This window comes from Aphelocoma coerulescens, assembly GCF_041296385.1.
Source record: "Aphelocoma coerulescens isolate FSJ_1873_10779 chromosome W unlocalized genomic scaffold, UR_Acoe_1.0 ChrW_unloc_scaf_1, whole genome shotgun sequence".
Classification (NCBI taxonomy): Eukaryota; Metazoa; Chordata; class Aves; order Passeriformes; family Corvidae; genus Aphelocoma; species Aphelocoma coerulescens.
Genome location: NW_027184080.1, coordinates 14507124 through 14530463, shown reverse-complemented (window position 1 = coordinate 14530463; position 23340 = coordinate 14507124). Strand labels below are relative to the sequence as shown.

General features: G+C 43.7%; 1 protein-coding gene across 3 annotated transcripts in view; it reads left to right on the top strand.

Moving 5' to 3' along the window:
• LOC138102790 (zinc finger SWIM domain-containing protein 6-like) overlaps nucleotides 1-23340 on the top strand; it is a 421672-nt gene that overhangs the window by 213435 nt on the left and 184897 nt on the right. Inside the window, exon 1 of one of the 3 annotated variants that reach the window (XM_069000561.1) lies at nucleotides 13366-16589. The exons of the other annotated variants lie outside the window; for them this stretch is intronic. The gene's annotated coding sequence lies outside the window, so the exon portion shown is untranslated. Of the gene's footprint in view, nucleotides 1-13365; nucleotides 16590-23340 lie in introns of those variants that run through there. 3 annotated transcript variants of the gene reach the window in all.

Sequence of the window (23340 nt, the reverse complement as noted above, 5' to 3'; positions counted from 1 at the left end):
TACATATTTTGAGTGAGGGCTTGCAGCTTTTAGCTGAAGAGACTTTTTTTGTTCCTTTGGATCTTAGTGAAATGTCATTATCATTGAGTCCCTGTGTCAGTTTGAGACAAATTTGGAGGAAAATATATTTTGATAGAAGGCAGGTTACAACCACCCTTCCCTCACTATGTTTGGGAAAAAAATATTTTTTTTGGAGGAAAGTGAAAGAAAAAAAAATTATTTATTTAACAGACACAATACACAATGGAAAAGAATAATGTTAAATAATAAAACTTCTTGCTGTGGAGAGAACTTGGTAAAATTTAGTTTTTCTGTAGGTGTGGTTGTGCTCTTTCTGGAGCTGGGGTGTGGCCCCTTTAGGCCATGGCGTGGGCTTCTCAGTGTTGGTGATCCGGATTGGAGCAGAACAGTTTAAGGAAAGTTTTTGTTTTAGCTAGTGAGTTGGCTAAACAGTAAAGAATTTTAATTTTCTGTCTCTCTTTTGAGAAAAGGAGCTGAGAGCTGGGAAAAATTGGAAGGTGCTTTTCTATGCTCTTCAGCAGCAGCAGATATTATCTATGTGTCTATGGAGCATAAACTGCTTTGAAAAGTTGTGGGAGCTCAGGACTTCTGAACAACAAATCAATATGATTTCACAGAAGCCATTTATTGTTTACATAACACTCTACTTATACATTTTACAATTGCTGTACACCCGATCACGCATTACTTGATTGGTCCCTCTATTTTGTCCACACGCTCTGCACGCACTTTTCAGAAAATATGATTGGTTCTAGTCCAGTACGGCACAGTCCTTCTTTATCTATTTCTTGCTGTCTTGGTATTCTGCTTCCCAGCTTCTTCTTTCCCAATTTAGCACAGTTTACATTTCAGTAACCTTGATGAATTCCTGAAGGCTCTGATAAGAATAACTAAAGATGGTTTGGTTGGGGCACACTATCAGGGTTCAAATACATTACAACAATTCCCCCTTTTTCTTCTTGCACCAGCCAAACCGTTTTTACTATGTTTTCCACCAAGCGGATCGCCAATTTCATTATATATGGAATAACACAAAGCAATACAGTAATGGCTAATAGTAATTACAAAGCTCCCTTCACAATTTTTACACCCGTGCCCATGTGCCAATAACAAAAATCTATAGCAGTTTTATTCTGCAACGTACTGTGTCTAATACTATCTACATCAGTGAATATCTGATTTAACTGTTTGTCCCACACCTCAACTTATTAAGTGTAACCAGGGCTTGAGCAGCAGCAACACCTAAAGTAAAAAAAATAGACAATGTTTATTTATCCGTAATATTAGGGATCAGTGTCCTTCTCAAGCCAGGGGCGAACCCATTTCGCTGGTATCCATCAGGTTCCTTTATCTGTAATGACACAAGCAGAACCCCTTCCCCCCATTAATAACTCCACAGGTACTTCCCATGACCCTGACATAGGATTTTTAAAACGAACTTTTGGTCGGTGCTGTATTAATTCAGAATCTTGCTGCAAACCTGAGTAATGTGTTAATGCTGGTGGGTCACTGCGAGTACCTACTAACCGTAAATGATTCATAAAATAAACTGCTTTCAGTACTCTGTCCTGCGGGCTCAGCCCATCCTCTCCCATTTTTTGTTTATCAAGCAACCCTTTCAGTACCTGATGTGTTCTTTCAATTATGGCTTGTCCGGTAGAGTTACCTGGAATGCCCGTGCTATGCCTCACTCCCCAAAGAGCCAAGAAATCCTGGGTTTGTTGGGCTATATAACCTGACCCATTATCTGTCTTGATTTCCTGAGGCAAGCCCATTATGACAAAACAGCCTTGCCAGTGTCGAATGACAAAACGAGACCCTTCGCTTGTCATAGGAGTGGCCCAAACCACGGCAGAAAAGGTATCTATGGTTACATGAAGGCATTTGAAGCGACCAAAAGGGGCATAGATAGTCACATCAGTTTGCCATAATTGCAGAGGCCCTAGGCCGCAAGGATTAACCCCAGGACCCAATCCACCAATCATACCCTGACATTGTGGACAGGTTGAGATGATTCCTTGAGCATTCTGCAGCAAGATTCCAAATTGTTTGTGTAAAACCTTTGCGCTTTGGTGAAAAAACTCGTGAGCCCTTCTGGCTTGGCCAAACTTATCAATATTGGGGGAAGCAGAGGCCCAAAGTGGTGCCACCAATAGATCAGCCTTCTTGTTTCCCAAGGCCAGACCTTCTGTTAATCCAGACTGACTCCGTATATGGGTGATAAAATAATCCTGCTTGCGAGAATTAAGTAACTGCCATAGCTGCACAAAGAGTTGCCACAATCTCTGGCTTTGAGTTTATTTCAGTAATGATCGCTCCATGCTCTCAACAACACCTACTACATAAAGAGAATCAGAAACAATGTTAACAGGATCATTTTGCCATTTTTCAAATACCCAGATAACAGCACGCAACTCAAGAACCTGCAAAGAGTCTCCTGGTCCCTCAAGGATTTCACTGAGCCATTTGCCTTTGTCCTGCCAAGTCAGACCTGCTTTAGAAGTCTTTTGACTGGCATCAGTGAAAACCGTGAGGCCTTCTACAGGTTGTTTTGATAACCAAGGTAGTTCTTCGACCCTCGATCAAAGCCTCCCATATAGGAGGAACGTGCAAAAAGCCAACATCACAATACATTCATAACAATTATGTAACATTCGAGAAGCCAACATCACAGTACATTTATAACAACAGGACACCCCGTAGGTAGTCCTGGTGGCTGGGGAGGGGACAGCTCATCCACTTCCATTTCCTCTGGTTCTGGTGCGGGCTGCGGAGCCTGTAACTCCGTCTCTGGGGGTGCAGAAGGTAGGGATGGTATAACTGGGTCTACTCCCCCAAAGAATTCTCGTGTGAACGTCGGAAAGGCAGCCGCAGGACCACCTGGTTCTAGACGGGCTGCTGCCCCTGCCGCAGCTGTTTTTTATGCTTCTATTTGCCTTAACACTGTTATTATTAACTTCCATACCATTCTAAGTCCCTTAGTTTCTTTTAATCCATCACTTACGGCATCCCAGAGACCGATTCCCAGCCTTTCCCACTCAAGGGTGTTGACAACACCCTCGAGGATGGCAAAAAATCCTCTTTCCTGACCCCATCTTAGCAGTCTTTTCAAGACCTCCGGGTCATATTTAATTTCTGTCTCAGAGAGAATACGCTGGAGGACCCCAAACGTGGCCTGTTCTTTTGACAGTCCCTTTCCCATCCTCCAGCCCCCGGTCGCTCACCTCTTCGGGTATACCCGCTGCAGCGTACGTTTTCCGAAGCTCTTTTCCCAGGAGCTGTCTTCTGCTCCCGGACTCCAATGGAGCCGTCCTCTGACTCCCCCCTGCTGCGGTCCTGCCGCGGCAGGCTCCGACAGGGGCCTCCCGCCTTTTCACTCCACAGAATCCCCTTCAGAATCCAAAGGGTCCGGTCTGCTTCATTATCGCAGTGTTTATCATGTCGTGGGTCACCACTATGCGGGAGCTCTGGACTTCTGAACAACAAATCAATATGATTTCACAGAAGCCATTTATTGTTTACATAATACTCTACTTATGCATTTTACAACTGCTGTACACACGTTCACGCATTGCTTGATTGGTCCCTCTATCTTGTCCACGTGCTCTGCATGCACTTTTCAGAAAATATGATTGGTTCTAGTCTGTGGATGCTGAAGAGGCTAGCAGAGAAATTTTCCACCTTTTACAGTCTCCTGTGAAAGTCTTTGTTCTCACGCAAACTAACTGAGAGACGGTTTGCTATTTTGTAAACTATTTGCAGGTGCTGGGTGTTGTGAGAATACAGTGGATATCGTTTTGGTTCATTGAGAATAATATTTTGAGAATGGGAACTATTTCTCTCAACCAATCATTTTGGTGGGAGGTTAATCAATAGGCCAGTCATGTCATTTCTCTATTGCAAATCATGCTATAAAAAGACGGGTTTTTGGCATTAAAGGGTCGGCCTCAACCATCTTCTCTAACCTGAATTCATGTTGTGATTTTTCGCCATCCCTACGGACAACAGCGACACTAGTCCAGTACGGCACAGTCCTTCTTTATCTATTTCTTGCTGTCTTGGTATTCTGTTTTTCAGCTTCTTCTTTCCCAATTTAGTGCAGTTTGCATTTCAGTAACCTTGATGAATTCCTGAGGGCTCTGATAAGAATAACTAAAGATGGTTTGGCTGGGGCACACTATCAAGGTTCAACTACATTACAACAAAAAGTTCGTCTAGCTTTTTTTTTTTCCACATTCAGTTTTAAAGACACAGAAAGGCACAGGAATCATGTTTGGGCATAGAGCATTGATAGGGGATACACATCATAAAGTCACCTTAAGACATTCCACCTTTTATCCTATATTGTCGGCTTAATGCCCAAACTAATATATTTTACTTTTACACACACACATTAATACATTCATATATATACACATATATACAGTTATGTATAAACAGTGACAGTGACATTCAGCAAGTAGTGGTATATAGGCATTCCACATTACATGTGGCTCTAACTTAACATCAAATCTTCCTGCAATACACAACGTGTTGTTCCATCTTTCTGCATTACCCGCCATGTGCAACTAGGTTCTTGAGCAAAGACAATTCCACGGATGGGTTTGTTTGTACTTGAGGCAGAATTAATTTAAACAGTCTTTTTTAACAGTCTTCTGACATGCATTACTGGAACTTTATTTCTGTTTACTGTATGCAGGGGCTCAGATTAGGCTGGCCCAGCTCGGTTGGTAGAACTTTGGGTGTTAACTAACTAGGTGGTTTTTGCTAGATGCTGCTTTTAATTTTTGAAAGTTTTTCCACCCAGTGCTTTCAAGGTGGTTTTTAACAATTTATTGAACCGTTTTACTTTATTTGCAACTGGTGCATGGTAAGGGATATGGTACACTCACTCAATGCTATGTTTCTCAGTCCAGGTGTTGTTAAGGTTGTTTCTGAAATGAGTCTCATTGTTAGACTCAATTTTTTTGGGGGTACCATGTTTCTAAAGGACTTGTTTTTTAAGACTTAAGACAGTGTTACGGGTCATAGCATGAGGCACAGGGTAGGTTTACAACTATCTCGTAGTGGTTTTTATTATTGTGAGTACGTAGCGCTTGCCTTGGCATGTTTGAGGCAGTGTGATGTAATTAATTTGCCAGGCCTTCCCATATTTATATTTGGACTACTGCTCACCATACTATGGGGGTTTTAGTCACTTGGCTTGTTTGATTGCAGTGCACATTTCACAATTATGGATAACTTTGGAGATACTGTCCGTGGTTAGATCTACTTTTTGGTGTCATGCTTACTTATAGGTGGCATTTCTGCTTTGATGTCTTGAGGCATCATGGGCTTATTGAGCTAGGAATAATTTTCTCTTGTGTTTCTAATTTAAGTTTATTTGTGATACCTTTATTTTTGAAGCTTGATTTACTTGCTCATTGTTTCGGTGTTCTTTATTAGCCTTACTCTTGGGGACATAGGCATTTATATGATGGATTTCACAGGTAGTTTTTTTACCTGGGCAGCAATGTCTTTTTACTTTTTAGCAGCTCAGATTGGTTTTCTCTTATGCTGTCAGTTAGCTTTTTCTCATTTTTCTAGTCATCTTCACAGAGTATTGGATACTATTTATGAATCAGTGTAGAGGTATAGCTTTGGTTATTTTTTTCTTTTAGTAATGTTTAGGGCCAGTTGAACGGCTTTGATTTTGGCAAGTTGGCTTGATCTACTTTTTCTTTCAGTAGCCTGATGTCGCAGTTGAGATGGACGCGACACTCATGAATAATCCACACCAACTCCATCAGAAGGCAAAAGGACAGAAAAGACATTTTATTCTACAAAGTTTCCATTTATATAGTCTCTTGGCACTCGTGCTGTGTCCTCATAGGCTTCTACATTAACACCTCTTAAAACTTATTGGTAGGTTGCAACCACCACCCATAAGAAAACAAATCTAAGCTAAAAACATCATCCCTTGGACAGCTGTGTGTTTTCTTCTCTTGTTTTGGTTTCTTGCTTCTGTTGATATTAAAGTTCTCACGGGTGCAAGCTGAATTCTCAAGAGTAAAGAGTAATTGTGCTCAAATCAATGTCTGTGAAGCTTTCTGACCAGCTGTCAGTTTCCACAGCCTCTGCAACTTATGTGGGATTTTATAGGGCTGTTTTTCACTTCTGTTTTATTTTTACGATGCGACAGGAACTGTCAGTGAAAAGAGCGTAGTGTATGGTTTTTGCTGGCAGTTGGTTGTACCGTGGAGCTTTTTTAGCACGTTATTTGTTTTTGTTCTTCATCAGTGAGACTAAAGTTTTTACTTTTGGGTTAATTTGTGATTATTTTTAAGATTTCAGGGCAATTTAGTTTTTTTATATGGGCGCGCTGTGTGATGAGAGCAATTTATTTGTTCCACCTGGCGATGGTGGCGTGGTGGGTAGAGGGAATTTTTGCTTTGAACATTTACTCCAGCACTGGTAGTCGGGGTGCCAGGACGAGCTGTGTTTCAGTGTTGATTACTTCTGAGGCGGTTTGGACTTCTTTATAGGCTGCTAAGAGGTTTTTTTTGGTTGGAGTGTAGTTGGCTTCGGACTTTTTGTAGCTTTGACTAGTATTTTAGTGGTCGGCTTTGAGTCTCACCAGGCACTTTTTGCTAAAGGCTCTAGGACAGACTATGGCTCCTGGCTGCAGAGTAGAGCATGTTTTTTACTTTTGGTCTTGTCTTGACTGGGTTAAGGTCTATTGTATGAGCGATCTTTTGTTTGATCTGGGCAAAGGCTTGTTGTTGTTTCAGGCTCTAATGGAAATCATTTTTTTTGAGGGTAACTAAGTAGAGAGAACTCATAATTTGGTTGTACTCAGGAATATGCATCTTCTAAAAGCTTATGGTACTTAAGAAAGTTTGTGGGGTTTTTTTGTTGGTTGGTGGAGACATTGCTGTGATCTTATTGATGACTTTGGTGGGAATTTGATGCCATTTATTTTGTTATTTTACTTTTAGGAATTGGATCTCTCAAGCAGGTCCCTTGACTTTGCTCTTCTTGATGGTAAAATTGGCTTTCAGAAGAATTTGGATGATTTTTTTTCTTTTTTTTTAAACACTTTTGTTGTGGTGTTCTTTCACACAATGATGTCATCAATATACTGCAGATGTTTTGGAGCTTGACCTTTTTTTAGTGTAGCTTGGATTAGTCTATGGCAGATAGTAGGACTGTGCTTTCACCCTTGGGGCAGTCAGTTCCAGGTGTACTGCATGCCCCTCTAGGTGAAGGCAAACTGCGGCCCGCACTCTGGTGCCAGAGGAATGGAGAAAAATGCACTGGCAATGTCAGTAGTGGCGTATCACTTTGCTGTTTTGGATTCTAGCTCGTACTGGAGCTCTAACATGTTTGGCACAGTAGCGCTCAATGGTGGAGTCACTTCATTTAAGGCACGATAGTTTACAGTCAATTTCTATTTTTTTTTCAGATTTGCGCACAGGCCAGATGGGACTATTGAAGGGTGAGTGGGTTTTGCTGATCACCCCTTGGCTCTCTGGCTCACGGATCATTTTGTGGATAGGAATCACAGCATCTCTAGTTGTCTGGTACTGCCAGCAGTGCACTGTCGAGGTGGCAAATGGTACTCATTGTTCTTCCCCCTTCAGAAGGCTTATTGTAGATGGGTTTTTGATAGTCCAGGCAAGGTGTTTAATTGCTTAATGCTTTCTGTTTTCACAGCAGCTATTTTAAAAGCTCACCTGAGTCCCTTTGGGTCTCTAAAATACTCGCTTCAGAGGAAGTCTATGCTCAAAATGCATGGGGCCTCTGGGCCAGTCACAATGGGATATTTTTTCTATTTATTTCCAGTCAGGCTTACTTTAGCTTCTACCAGGGTCAAATCTTGTGATTCACTTGTCATGCCAGCAATAGAAACAGATTTTGCCCCCACATGTTGTGATGGGATTAGCATGCACTGCACATCAGTGTTGACCAAGGGATCATATTTTTGTGGTTTTGATGTGTTAGGCTAATGAATTTACATAGTCAAAAAAATATGGTTTTCTTTGGCTTTTACTTGGTTAGAGGCAGGACCCCTCTAGTCTTGGTTATTTTTGCTTTTTTGGGCATACATTTTAGAGGTTCTTTTAAGGGGATCGGACGTTTTTGTTTTTTTTTTTTTTTATCATACTTGGCAGTTCAGATACGGGCAACTGGAGTTACTTCTTTTTTGGCAAAACTTTTTTTTTGAGTCTTACACTCTTTCAATTCACACACTCGTGCTACTAGAGCAGAAGTGGGTTATCTCACCTCTTCATGTTTTTTCCATTATCACACAGGAAGAACTACAGCTCACTTTGTGGGGTGGGCTTTTTCTCTCTAGTTGGGGGACGTTTGCGTCTGGTAATAGAATCTCTGATCTGTACTGCTGAGATTTGGAGAAGGCCCTTTTTAATCTCTTTCTTGAGTTCTTGGTGATTTTCGTCCATCTTATTTTCCAATTTTTGCATACATGTTTTTACAGCTGCAATTGTTGCATGTGTTGGGCTATTCACGACATCTGCATATGCTTGGAGCTTTGTCACCATATCCCGCACGGTCTCAACTTGGTCATTCTTTCTCATCATTGCTAAAGCAGAAGCGTATTCTTGTGGCCCAAGTATTTGAGTCTTCGCCACATCACTGGGTTAACTGGGACCCTGTCTGGACTCTTCAATTTTTGGTCATCTGTGTAGACAATTTCTACCACCGCTAGTTCTCTCAAGTGTTGGATCCCTTGTTTTATGGTCTTCCACTGGGTTTGTTGCATATAGAAATTATCTGGGTACAGGTATCTTTCTTTCGCGCTACTTAAGACTCGTGTCTAGAGATTGACAGAGTCAGCACTCTTTATTATAGCTTGGTCGATAGCCGGATCACATGACAGGGATCCCAAATGCTTCACTTCAGTACCGTCCAGCATTGTATCATCACCTGCAGCATCCCAAATACGGACTATTTAACTTATTATGGATTCATTAGACTGTCGGGTATAGTCTTTTCTTAGGCTACGAAGGTCCTTTATGGACATGGACTCAGTAATGGTTTCTGTGCCTGAGTCATTTTCTGGCTTTCAGGTTCCTTCCCCCACATCATCATTATTTTTCACTGGGCGATCAGTTTTGGTTGTGTGCTTTTTTCTTGTGGTAGGAGCAACTATTAATGGCTTAGGCTTGCTGTCTGATTTTGCTGCAGCCGGAGTGACTGGGGCGTCTGCTGATTTATCTTCCTGCCCCTCTGCCTTTATCTGCTGCCTTACAGTACCTAGCAGTATGCAATAAGCATATGCCAAGGCCCAGCATATTGCAATGAGCTTTTTTTATTAGAATTGTCATTGCATTTCTTTTTCAGGTATTTCCCCACCTCAGTTGGGTTCTGAATTTTTTCAGGGGGGAAATTTCAAGCTATTGGGTCAGAGAATTCCTTCAGGGTTTGGCCCATATCCTTTCATTCTCTACACTACTTAGGATTTTCCACCTTCGGGTCAGGTGTCTCATCAGTCACCCTGGAAATCTCAGCCCTGATTTCAGACCAGCTGCAGACCATATAGAGGAAGCTTGCCAGATAAAATACCAGGAAGGTGGTCTCTTTAACATCCAGGGGAAACTGAACAGTCTCAAAAGATAATGTATCAAATTTAAAGGGGAAGGAGATCAAAGGCTGGGAAACCTCATCCCCTCCTCCTCTAACAAACTGAGTGCAATTATTAATAAACTCTTAAAACAGGCTACTGAAACTAGGACTGGGATTGGGACAGAGAAACCACAAATCATACACATTTTGAACAACTGCTAGTACTTCTGTTGACTTTTTATAAATCATCATCACCGAGCACAGCAAAATACAAATTTGGATTTGTGCCCCTGCTCGGTAAAAGTTATGTATCAGGGACAAAATTGGGGCTCCTTGTGGATAGGCAAACAGGCCTAGGGACCAGAAAGACAGTAGTACCTCAAACAGGCCTAGGGACTAGAAAGATATTAGTACTTTAAGCTAGAGAGACATTATGAACTCAACCAACATGGTGACTACTTTACCCCAATACAAAGTAATTAAAACCAAACCAAAATGTTAAAACTAAATTAAAATGTAATTAGTACAGATTTTTTCACTTTCCTCCGAACCTCACATTGGGCACCACTAATTATTTGTGCTGGTTTGAGACAAATTTGGAGGAAAATATCTTTTTGTAGATACAAAAATGCTGCTAGCAAGGATTTTCTTGCTATTTTCTAAGTCCGTGAGAGACTTTTCTCTCTCACAGAAGAGGTAGCAGGGAATGTAAACAACCAAGCCACCTGCAACCTTGAAAAGTCTTGTTTATGGTATAGTAGAAAAATATTTTGACAATGGATGTTTTAGGATTTTAGCCAATCACCCCCAAGGGGTGGCTGGCCCTTTGTCCAATTAGGCTATGAAGAAAAAAGTCTATAAAGAGTTTGTAAAATAATTAAATAAATCAATCTTGCTGCACAATTCCTGCCTGCTGGATCTTCTCTCCTCCTCCTCCCTACGGCTGCGGGACACGGTGCTATACCATAGGAACCAGGCCGGCGGTAATAATCTTTTGATAGAAGGCAGGTTACAACCACTCCTCCCTCACTAGGTTTGGGAAAAAAAATTTTCTTTGGAGGAAAGTGAAAGAAAAAAACCCTATTTATTTAAAAGACACAATGCACAATGGAAAAGAATAATGTTAAATATTAAAACTTCTCACTGTGGAGAAAACTTGGTAAAATTCAAAGTTTTTCTGTAGGTGTGGCTGTTCTCTCTCCAGAGCTGGGGTGTGACCCCTCTAGGCTGTGGCGTGGGCCTCCTGGTGCTGGTGATCCAGATTGGAGCAGAACAGTCTAAGGAAAATTCTTGCCTCAGCTAGCAAGCTGGTTAAACAGTAAAGAATTTTAACTCTCTGTCTCCCTCTTGAGAAAAGGAGCTGAGAGCTGGGAAAAAACGGAAGGTGCTTTTCTTCACTCTTCAGCAGCAGCAGCAGCTGCTATCTCTGTTTCTTTGGAGCATAAACTGCTTTGAAAAGTGCATCTGGCTTTTTTTCTTTTTTTTCTTCTCTCACACCCAGTTTTAAAGACACAGAAAGGCACAGGAATCATGTTTGGGCATAGAGCGGCAATAGAGGATACACATCATAAAGTCACCCCAAGACAGTCCCCATGCAGGTGACTCCTTTTGCCTTCTTCCAGAAATATGTAACACCTCTCTGTTTTTGGCAGGCTATAACTTACTGCTGGTGAAAGCTTTCCAGCAAAGCACAGTGCATCTTTTGGTTTTCATGCTACGAGATTTTGATATTTTGTTTGGAGAACATTAGACCCTGAGATTAGCTCAGTTCATTAGATTTTGGTGTTAATAACACCAAGGCTGTGGGTTCAATCCCCATATGGGCCATTTACTTAAGAGTAGGATTCGATGATACTTGTGGGTCCCTTTCAGAATATACTGTGATCTGTGACCCTGAGATGGTTAGGTTCAAAAAGATTAAGGCTATGTTTGTAGGATAGGAATAGCCCTTCCTGTTCAGTACTCTACAATGTTGCGGGCTACTGGAGAAGGCAGCCTTTGATCATAGGATCATGGAAAGGTTTGGTTTGGAAAGGACTTTAAAGATCATTTAGTTCCAACCCCCCTGCCATGGGCAGGGATGCCACCACCAGATCAGGTTGCTCAGGGGCCCATCCAACCCAGCCTTGAACACTTCCAGGGATGGGGCATCCACAACTTCTCTGGGAAACCTGTTCCAGTGGCTCACTACCCTCTGAATAAAGAATTTCTTCCTAACATCTAATCTAAATCTCCTGTCCCTATCTACCCATTGCTCTCCCTCTTTTTTATAAGTCCCTTTTAATTACTGGAAGGCCACAATGAGGTCTCCCTGGAGCCTTCTCTTCTCCAGGCTGAACAGCCCCAACTCTCTCAGCCTGTCTTGATAGGAGATGTGCTCCAGCCCTCAGATCATCTTCATGACCCTCCTCTGCACCTACCCCAACACGTCCATGTCTTTCTTGTGGTGGAGGTCCCAGACTTGGATGCAGCACTTCAGGTGAGGTCTCACAAGGACAGAGTAGAGGGGGAGAATTGATGTCTGGTAGGTTAAATTTTAACAGCCCTACTATGGCTTCTGAGCTGAAATTTCCTGAATTGTTTAGTTACACTGTTGTGGTTTAACCTCAGCCAGCCACCAAGCCGCACACAGCTGCTCACTCACTCCCTCACCAGCAGGATCAGGAAGAGAACTGTAAGAGTAAAAAGCTATAGAACTTGTGGGTTGAGATAAAGACAGTTTAACAGGTAAAGCAAAAACCGTGCACACAAGCAAAGCAAAACAAGGAATTAATTCACCCCTTTCCATGGGCAGCCCGGTGTTCAGCCATCTCCAGGAGAGCAGAGCCCCATCATGCATAATGGTGACTTGGGAAGACAAACACCATCACTCCAAATGTCCCCCCCTTCCTCCTTCTTCCCCCCACTTTATATACTGAGCATGATGTCATATGATATGGGATATCCCTTTGGTCAGTTAGGGTCACCTGTCCCAGCTGTATTTCTTCCCACCCACATGAGACAGTCTCCATGAACTTCTCTGATGTGGGTCCTTCCCACAGGCTGCAATTCTTCACAAACTGCTCCAGTGTGGGTCTTTTCCACATGGTACAGTCCTTTAGGAACAGGCTGTTCCAGCATAGGTCCCCCATGGGGTCATGAGTCCTGCCAGGAAACCTGCTCCATCATGAGCATCACAGCAGCCTTAAGGCCTCTACCTGCTCTGGCGTGGAGTCCTCCACAAGCTGCAGGTGAATATTTGCTCCCACATGGACTCATCCACAGGTCACAGTCCCTTCAGTGTGAGTTCACACTGGAGTTCCAGCCTGTCCATCACAGCAGCACACACACAGCAGCAATGCCCTGGCCATTTGCCAGCCCAGGCACATCTCCATGGCTGTTATCAAAACATTCCCAGGCACAGCAGAGTAAGGTGATGAGCAGCACAGCACTACAGCAAGCAGCAAAAGCAAAAAGTGGCCATTAATGAGCACAAGACTCTAATAGACAGTCAGGTGAGCGAGCCCATGGCAAGTGCAGGGAGACTGCTGATTACTAGCTAAACAGCATTAACAGCTAAAAATTCAATCTGGCATATCCCAATCAAATCTGGTGTTATCTCGAACCCTTTGAGCCCCACATTGAACACAAAAAAGGACTGTTGTGGTTTAACCCCTGACAGCAACTAAGCACCACAAAGCTGCTCACTCACAGCCCCTGGTGGGATGGGGGAGAGAATCAGAAAAGCAAAACTGAGAAAACTTGTGGATTGAGATAAAAACAGTTTAATAGGGAAAGCAAAAACCACAACACAAGCAAAGCAAAACAAGGGATTCATTCACTGCTTCCCATGGGCAGGCAGGTGTTCAGCCACCTCCAGGAGAGCAGGGCCTCATCACATGTAATGGTGACTTAGGAAGATGTGCTAGTTTGGACAAATTTGGAGGAAAAGATCCTCTGATAGAAGGCAGGTTACAACCACTCCTCCCCCACCAGGTTCGGGGAAAAAAATTTTCCTCAGAGGAAAGTGAAATAGATAAAAACTATTTATTTAACAAACACACAGGAAAAGGATAATAATGCTAAATAATAAAACTTCTCACTGTGGAGAGAAACCTGGGAAAATTTCAGAGTCCTTCCATAGGTGTAATCTCTCTCCTCCTCCTTGGAGCTGGGTCATGGCCCCACCTCCAGGGCCTCAGTTGAAAATTCTCCCAATGTGTTCTGATGTTGAAATAGTCCAGAAGAGAAGATGGGAAAAACCAAAGTCCCAGGAAAACAAAGTTCAACTCTCCATCTCCCTCCGGAGAAAAGGAGCCGAAAACTGGCTGAAAAGCAAGAAGGGTGCTTCCTCCGCTCTTGCTGCTGTTAGAAGCAGAGGAGTGTGTATCTGTGTCCTTGAACAACTGTTTTGAAAAGTTTGCTTGGTTTTTTCCTCTCCCCCCTCTCAGGCTCAGTTTAAAGGCATAGAAAGGCACAAAGTGAATTTCTGGGCATAGAGCAGCGATAGGGGATACATATCATAAAGTCACCCCAAGACATTCCACCCTTTATCCCATATCGTCGGCTCAATGCCCAAACTAATATATTCTAACTCTACACACACACATTGATACATACATATATATACAGCTATGTATGCAGGGCCATTGTCTGTTCTCATCTCTTGAGGTACCCCTAATGAAGCAAACGCTTGCAAAAAATGCTGACAGGCGTGACTGGCTGTCTCACCTGTATGTACTGAAGCAAAGACTGCACCTGAAAAGGTATCCACTGATACATGGATATTTTTAAATTTCCCGAAAGACGGATATTTGGTAATATCTGTCTACCACAATTGCAAGCTTTGCAATCCTCATGGATTGACTGCTCCCGTTGAGACAGGAGGCTGTACAAGTTGGCAGTCAGGATAGGCACTTATGATTGCTTTTGCCGGATCCCTAGAAAGATGAAACATTCGTATGAATGCTTGCGCATTTTGGTAAAAAAAGCATGACTCACTTTTGCTTGTTCAAAAATGTTAGGCAGGGTATTAACAACAGCTACTGTCAATTCATCAGCTCTTGCATTTCCTTCTGCCAAAAATCCTGGAAGCGAAGAATGTGCTCTGATATGAAAAACAAAATATTGACTTTTTCTGTTTTGGAAAATTGAATAAAAACATGTAAGATAACGATATAAACTGTCATTACTAACATCCTTTAAAACTGACCCTTCAATTCTCTTAACTATATTTGCTATGTATGTAGAATCTGTAATCAGATTAAAAGGTTCTGGAAAGAGCTGAAATGCTCTGACCACGGCTGCCAGCTCCACCACTTGAGGAGAACCCTCCACTGTTTGAATATCTGATCCCCATCTTTTGGTTGTTTGGTTTTGCCACGTTATTACTGATTTGTGGGTCTTGCCTGAACCATCAGTAAACACAGTGACAGCTTCTAGAGGCACTTCACTTAAAATAGGTTTTTCCCTGAAGCTTAATTTTGCTTGCAAAAGCTTGTGACTTGGAAAGTGGATAGAGCAGGCACCTGAGTAGTTTAACAATGCAATTTGTAAATCTTCTGATTTTTGTAAAGCCCAATCAAAATACTCTCTTTTAAAAGGCATACAAATTATTGCAAAGTCTTGACCTGTCATGGTCAACAGTCTTTCTCTGGCTCGGATTATGATTTGAGCCAGCATTTCCATGGTCGTGAATATTGTTTTTGGCAACCTGTAAGGCAAAAAGATCCATTCTATTATCAACAAAGGATCTCTTTTGGAAGTGTCCCACTGGAATATGAGACTATACAGCTGCATCTTCTCTCCTAGAACTGCAAGAAAAATGGTAGGGATTCTGTTAAAATTGATGAAGCAATGTATCTGCAATCAAAAGGTGTTAAGTCTGCATTATCAAATATTGCTTTTAGTGATTGTTTAAAATATGGTGAGCCTATCCCATTTTCTCAAATTGCTTTTCTCAAATCCTTGATATTATCATGTTCTATCTTCACCCATTTTGGTTCAACATTCCCTCGGCCATATCTAATTGGCAGAGCTAGAAGTGGCTCTTGGGCTAAGTCAAAATCTTTTTCCTTTAGTGCCTTTCGTCTAACTTCTGCCCACTCTGTTGTAACTGGCTTTTGACTTTCCCTCAAAGGGTGTCTTGATTGAAGGAGAGACAGGCTTTCTTCTTCATCAGAAGCAGAACAATCATTGTCCATTCTTCTGTTTTTATTATTCCAGCAGCTGTTTCTTTCTGGTCCATCTCCCCCCTCTCTGTGAAATAGAATGCGTTGTTGTGAGGGAAGTTGTATCTGTGTCTGTGTATTAGAAGTATTTGAGGGTGTAATAACAGAAGCGGCCACAGGTGGCGCTGCAGCTAGAGGATGAGCAACGTGTTGGTTGCACGATTGTGCTGGCAGAAGTACGTGGGCATTGTTTACGGAAGTGACGGGGGCGGCGCCATGTTCTTGTACGTCAAATGTTGTTGTGACGTCAGGTAGTTCTCCGGGACAGCATGGTAAAAGTTTTGTAGTGAAGTTGTTTTTAGGTTTTGCGCCGGTCCGAAAAAAGGAGATTTGATCCACCTGAGGAGCCATGGGCGAAGGACCCCAGTCAGGGTGGTCCAGCGGCTGGCCGGCTGGTGCAGGCGGCGGCCACACCGATGGAGGGGAAACAAAGACGGGCGCCGAGTACCGATCCGGCACAGGCTGCAGGCTGGACCCCGCAGCAGGTCCGCATGGGAGGGAAGACGCGAGATGCAGAGGCAGAGACTCTGCCCGAGCCACGCCGAGCAGGGGAGGGAGTGCGGACGCCAGCAGCGGAGAGCCTGCCCGAACCGCGCCGAGCGGGGGGAGGGAACGTGGGCTGCAAGAGCGGAGAGCCTTCCTGAACTGCGCCGAGCGGGGGAGGGAATGTGGGCTGCAAGAGCGGAGAGCCTCCCTGAGCCGTGCCGCGCGGGGGTCCGGTGTCTGGATCGGGCTGCGGGATTGAATTTGAATTTATAAAAGTTTCCGGTTTCTTGGCCGCCGAGGCAAAAGGTAAAGCCGTGTCACAAAGGGAAAGGAGAATCCCTCCTGTGTTCCTGAGTCGGGAGGGGGGTGGGAATTCCGATAAAAAGGAAACAGCAGCGCCAGCAGAAAGCCGCTTCATTGCACGTAGAGACGGGGTGGAATCTGCAGCGTCTGGGGGCACGGGGGAAGCCGGTTCGCGAGCGGCGACCTCCAAAGAGTCCATGGGGGTGCCGCTTGGGTCGCTCGCAGAAATGCACGGAGGCCCCGTGGCTTCACACGGTGTTGTTTGAACTAGCTGTGCAACCCGAGAACACGGCTGTGCCCCGTCCGCCGGTCTTGGGGGGTCACGCGGTTGCAGGCTAGCAGCAGTTAAAGAATGCAGAGGTTTCACGGGAGGGCGACCCTCGCTCGGTCCGCTACATCGCAATTTGCGCGCATCTGTGTCTCCCGTATGTGCTGTATCTGGCTGAGAGCCCTCTCCACCCACGTTAAAGTCTAGCTGCGATATAGAATTTGAAACTGGACTTTGCAATGTCGTTATCAGATTCGACTGCAGGGACTGTAATTATTAATTTAGAGAAGGGGTTATTCAATATTTCAACAATTATTCACCATATTGGCAATATATTTGATACAGATTTATTTCCACGGGTGGATTCATCAAATAATTTTATACCAATTTGGTCCCATAATTTTTTATTTAATGCAGAGCCTGCTTTAACTTCTGGAAATTTTTTTTGAGCATATATTAAGAGCTTTCAAATCTTTGCTTGGGACCTCATAATCATTACATATTAATAAATACTTTAGATGTTCATAAATCTGCCTCTGCTCTTTTGACATATTGTTCCCCATCTAGATTACTTCAAAGGATGCTTACCTTACCTCCCCTAAGGCAAGCTTCAGCGCGTCTCTCTCCAATTCGTCCTGCGAGTTGGGTTTATGCTTTGTTTCAGCATCCACTAGAGTCCGCGTCACCTTTTCATTCCAAGGTCCTCTTTGCTCCCAGGATTTTTCTGTTTCTTCCAAGCAGCCTTTTTCTTCCTACTTTGAAGATGCTTCAACAGGAAATATTTTTAAGTCCTTCCCCCTTAAAAATAGAGGCACCATTTGTTGAGCTTTTGATGGGGTACCCTTCCTTCTCGGGCCAGGGTAAGAGAGCAGAGGAGGCTGCTGTCCTGATAAGTTCTTTATTTCATAGTCTCATAGCTTTCTTGAAGGCAGAGTTCGAAGGGGGTTACATGATAAAGCCAAGCAGCAACAACAAAAAGCAGGCCGAAAACAGCTGTTTCTTCTTCTATATGCTCTACATTTTTTCTTACAGAAGTGTGGATTATATTTGCTAATTAACTAATAAGATTAACACATGATTCTATTTTTTTTTTTTTCTTAACCTATCCTGGTCTAATTCTAACAATCGCAAGTCTTACACAAGTGTTACATTGGTATTACACAGATTTGCATATACAGTTTCTATCAGTTCTTATTGTTTATGTGAACACTATCTAAAAAATGTGAACAGTATAATTCTATCTATATTTTGTCTAAAGTAAAGAATTCTGTGAAAAGGTAACACTGCTGCAGCAAGAACTGTGTTTAAGGTCTCTGCTACAGCTTTTTAATGTTTAAGGCACTTAGCATATATTTCTACTAAAAGTTAAAAATCTATATTTCTATTTCACTTTGGTGTGGCTTCATGTATCTCAGCTTGTCCAAAGGTTTTAATTCAACGCCTGTGCTTTGGCTTCCCTCTGGGCCTGAATCCAGAGAAGCTTTCACTCCAACAATGGATAACCTGGGAGATACTGTCCATGGTTAGATCCACCCCTCGGTCTCCTGCCCACTTATAGGTGGCATCTCTGCCCCGATGGCCTGAGGCATCATGGGCCCATCGAGCTAGGATCAACTCTCTCTTGTATTTCCAATCCAAATCTATCTGTGACACTTCTATCTTTGCAGCCTGATCTACCTACTCGTTGTTTCGATGTTCCTCATTAGCCCTACTCTTGAGGACATGAGCATCTACATGGCGGACTTTCACAACTAGCTTTCTTACTCGGGCAGCAATGTCTTTCCACTCTTCAGCAGCCCAGATTGGTTTTCCCCTATGCTGCCAATTAGCCTTTTCCCACTTTTTCTGCCATCCCCACAGAGCATTGGCTACCATCCATGAATCAGTGTAGAGGTAGAGCTTTGGCCACTTCTCTCTACTCGCACAAAAGATAACAGAACATGGGATTTTAGTCAGTGTTGCAGTTCTTGAAAAGTCTCTTTCTTATGCTTAAGGAAAAAAGGGTTTTCTTCTGTTTCACTTGATTCCCAAACTGCCACCAACAGCAGACAGACCCGCCTGGAAAGAAACAATCTGCTGTGGTGTAAAACATGTCTTCCACGATAATCTCACAGTTCCTTCACACTGCCAAACATGGGCCATCACATGGGGTTATTAATCTTTTTAAGGATGAGTTATTTTGGCCTGAACACAAAGGCTTTCTTCGCCACAAGTCTCTAAAAAGCCTCTCAATGCTTCTATATAGCCTGGCATAGGCACTCTTCACAGTCTTCACGGGCCACATGTGAATTTTTCATCCGCCCATGTACTTCAAATGGATTAAAGAGACAGATTGTGATATTACGGTTTCTTACCACAGCATGCAAGAAGTATTTTTAAGCTACACGCGAGAAACGTAGCACCACCCTCTTTTCTCCCGTCGCCATTTTCAGCTTCGTTTCACGACTCACTTTCTGACTCTGAAGCTGCCATGTTGAAAAGTGTTCTTGTTCAGGCTTTACGGTGGAGAAAGCCTCACTCCCTTTGTGCTGCTGGCTGCATGGTGTCTTCTTCAGTTCAGCGCGAAGTGTGCTGACTGCAAGAAGGAGGCTCTGCTGGCCCTGCTGGCTCCGCATGGAGAGGAGAGGGACCCACCAGTCCCAAGAAGCCGCGCTGGATGGGTTTAGCTGTGTGGCAGTCCATGGCTGGTTTTAGCTGGTTGAGGCTCTGGGACAGTTCCCCCCCAGTGACCCAGGGTCTGTGCCACGGCGTTGGGAAAAGGGGAAAGGGGGCAGGGGCCCTGGCTCAGCTTGGCCCGGCCCGGCCCGGCGGGGTCTGGAGGCCCCCCCACCTTCCCACAGGCAAGCTGGAACGAAAGGAAATTCCCGCCTTTCTGCATGGTTTAAATATGTAAATTGTGAGAAGCGTCATCAGTCTAAAAGACTGTCCATCAACTCAGGTTCAACCCACTACATAAGACAAACACCATCTCTCTGAATGTCCCCCCCGTTCCTTCTTCTTCCCTCCAGCTTTATATACTGAGCATGATGTCATATGATCTGGATTATCCCTTTGGTCAGTTGGGGTCACCTGTCTTGGTTGTGTCTTCCCAAATTCCCATGCACCCCCAGCCTCCTCACCAGCATGGCAGTACAAAAAGCAGAAGTCTTGGCTCTGTGTAAGCCCTGCTCAGCAATAACAAAAACATCTCTAGATTATCAACCCTGTGTTCAGCACAAATCCAAAACACAGCTCCATGCCAACCACTGTGAAGAAAATTAACTCTACCCCAGCCAAAACTAGCACACACGTTGAAACCTTTTTAAAGATCATATTTAGTAGCAACATTTTCTTTAAATACACAAACAGAAAAAGAAGAGGAAAGTATTTCAGCATAATTACCAGGCATAGTATATCATTGCACTGTTGTTAATCGAGCTTCTACATTTTACCTGCAAGGGCAGCAAATTTTTTTGTTTAAATCCTCTGTAACTTTAGAAGTGTGGGTGTACTGGATTTGTGTGACCAGGTTTTAGTACCAGAGGAGCTACAGGGGTGGCTTCTGTGAGTAGCTGCCATAAGCTTCCCTTACATCCCACAGAGCCAATGCCAGCCAACTCCAAGATGGACCTGCTGCTGGCCAAGCCCAAGCCCATCAGCAACAGTGGTAGCACCTCTGGGATAACATATTTAAGAAGGGGAAAGAAATTATTGTGGAGAAGCAATTGCAGCCAAAGAGAGCAGTAAGAATATGTGAGAGCAACAACTGCAGACACCAAGGTCAGTGAAGAAGGAGGGAGAGGAGGTGCTCCAGGTGCCAGAGCTGAGATTCCCTTGCAGCCCACAGTGAAGACCATGGTGAGGCAGCTGTGCCCCTGCAGCCCATGGAGGTCCATAGTGGAGCAGATATTGACCTGCAGCACTTGGAGGATTCTACGCCGGAGCATGTGGATGCACTTGAAGGCAGCTGTGACCCCATGGAGAGCCCATGCTAGAGCAGGCTCCTGGCAGGACCTGTGGACCCTGTGGAGAGAGGAGCCCATGCTGGAGCAGGTTTGGTGGTAGGACTTGTGACCCTGTGGGGGACCCACACTGGAGCAGTTTATGGAGGTCTGTCTCCCATGAGAGGGACCCTATGCTGGAGCAGGGGAAGTGTGCAAGGAGTCCTCCCCCCCGAGGAGAAAACAGCAGCAGAAGCAATGTGTGTTGAACTGACTGCAACCCTCATTCCCCATCCCACTGCACCACTGTTGGGGAGGAGGTAGAGAAAATCAAGAGTGAAGTTGAGTCCAGGAAGAAGGGAGGGGTGGGGAGAAGGTGTTTTTAAGATTTGGTTTTATTTTTCATTATACTATTCTGATTTGATTGGTAATAAATTAAACTAATTTCCCCATGTCGAGTCTGTTTTTCCCATTATGGTAATTGGTGAGTAATCTCTCCCTGTTCTTATCTTGACCCATGAGCCATTTGTTATATTCACCACCACCACCATCACCAGCTGAAGAGAGGAGTCATAGAGCAGCTTTGATGGGTACCTGGTGTGCAGTCAGGATCAACATACCTGTTGTGGTTTAGTAATGGTACTCCCCAATTTGATATTCCCACTGAAACTCCAAACCACGTTGCTGTTAGCTTGTTCCCCCCCCCCCCCCCCCTTCCCCCTGCAGCGGGCTGGACAGGAGAATTGGAGGCACAAAAGGCAAAGATCATGGGTTGAGATAAGAACAATATACTGGAAGCAGCAATGAGATAAGAAGACGAACAGTAACAACAACAATATTAATGGCAGAGGGTACAAGAAAAGAAATGTTATTGCTCACCGTGGAAATCCCCGCCATGCTACCCCCGCCGCTCCCTCCAGCTCGGAACCGGGACCACCCCACTGCTCCCTCTGCCATGCTTAATTGACTGGAAGGAACCTCTCTCCTCAGAAGAGACTCCCTGCCCCTGGCAATGATGTGAGGTGGTATAGAATAACCTCCGGGTCTAGCCATGCCCCCTTCCGGCTACTGCAAAAATTAACCCTGTCCTGGACGGAACCAGGACAATACCACCGTGAAACCACAGGGTAACTTGACTGTTTTAATGCTGTAATTGTTTAGATTAATATCTCTGTTTATAAATGTTGCTGACTGTAAAATGAATTCTCAAAAAATGTCAGTGGAGAGGGAGGGAAAGGCAGGAGCTGCATTTGTGTCTGAATGGGAGTAGGGAATTAAAGGCAAGTCTGTTAACTAAATATTTCTGGAGACACTGTTCAGGAAAATTTTAGCCTTGTGAATGCTTGAATTATTTGCTTACAAATTGTGACAATATTGTTGGAGTAGGTGATTTGGCACATTTTAAAATATCTTTCTATTTTTTTCTATCAGAATTAATAGGAGTTTAGATACTGTGGTGGGCTGACTTTGACTGGATGCCCAGTGCCCATCAAACTGCTCTATCACTCCCTCTTCTAAGCTGGACAGGGGAGAGAAAATAAGATGGAAAACAACTTGTATGTTGAGATAAGGTAGTTTACTAAAGCAAAAGCGAAAGGCTGTGCATGCACAAGCAAAGGGGGAAACAAAGATATTATTCTCTACTTTCCATCAGCAAGCAATGTCTGGCCATGTTACGAACGAGTGTTTAAGATTGCTTAAAAAATCACTGGCAAGGGTATCAGTAGAAACCAGATTTAATATTAAGCGACAGCATGACAAAGTTCGTTGGCAAGGTTCACTCTACTACTTACCAGACAGTTAAAGCACACCAAGGAAAAAAGAAAAAAACCCAAACAAAATCCAGTCAATCAAAACAGAAATGAGCCAAGAACTATCTGTGTGCATGTGCGTGCGTGTATGTGTGTGTGTTTAGGTGCGTGTGACAAAGGATAGAAAGGGCAAGGATAAAAACGAATATGGCCTAAAACCATAACAGCACTCAAACTTAACTTATAACTTAACCATAATAATTTAACAAAGGAATAACACTTAACAGCATTTAACCTAACTTACATTAAACTTACTTACAGGCCTAATTTGCTTAGATATCTAAGGTACTTAAACATCTAAGAGAGCAGCATTTCTCCCATATTTGCTATAGCATATGCACACATGTATGCACACAGACATAAAGAGTCAGTGCAAGGTATCTGTGAAAAATTCCCCTTGAAGGTAGTAAAATACTCACTTCAAATGCTTTTGCATCTCCTCACCAGGCAAAGGGTTGAGTCTTGAGGAGTGGGGGTATTGGCCTAGGACTTGTTGTTCAGCGATGGTCCAAGTATAGCAAACTTGAGAGTTCGCTGGCTCTGAGAGGTGTCCCACTCAGAGGGAGGTTGCTGGTCACAGCCCGCTGTGGTCCAGAAGAGCTCAAAGGGTCTCATTTTGGACCACTGCTTATAGGCCACAAGAGAGTGGGCTTTAGCCAGAACAATGTTTCATTCTGGCCACATTTTGGATCAGGACACTTTCTTTGAAAGTGTGAGAACGAGGATGTTATGCCATTCAGGCAAGAAAAATAGTT